This window comes from Penaeus monodon, chromosome 20 (assembly GCF_015228065.2).
Source record: "Penaeus monodon isolate SGIC_2016 chromosome 20, NSTDA_Pmon_1, whole genome shotgun sequence".
Classification (NCBI taxonomy): Eukaryota; Metazoa; Arthropoda; class Malacostraca; order Decapoda; family Penaeidae; genus Penaeus; species Penaeus monodon.
This window is the reverse complement of record NC_051405.1, coordinates 28,901,727-28,901,956: the sequence shown is the minus strand read 5'-3', so window position 1 is coordinate 28,901,956 and position 230 is coordinate 28,901,727. Positions and strand designations below refer to the sequence as shown.

General features: G+C 29.1%; 1 protein-coding gene across 1 annotated transcript in view; it reads right to left on the bottom strand.

Moving 5' to 3' along the window:
• LOC119585960 overlaps positions 1–230 on the bottom strand; it is a 33,655-nt gene that overhangs the window by 5,252 nt on the left and 28,173 nt on the right. The gene's annotated exons all lie outside the window — the stretch shown is intronic.

Here is a 230-nt window from a genome sequence, read left to right as displayed (position 1 = left end):
TATTAATCCCTTAATATAAGCATATATATAGTACGTTTACGCGATTTCATCACGTTGGCTTAAAAAAAGAAGAGTAACCCACACTTCTAAATTCATTCATTCCATTCAAGTGTAATACATATTTATATCAACATTTCTATCAACAAAGTTATAAAAAAAAAAAAAAATCAACGTGCAGCTGTTTACTTTCATTATCATAAGAGAAACCGACCCCAGTCATATCAGTTGAT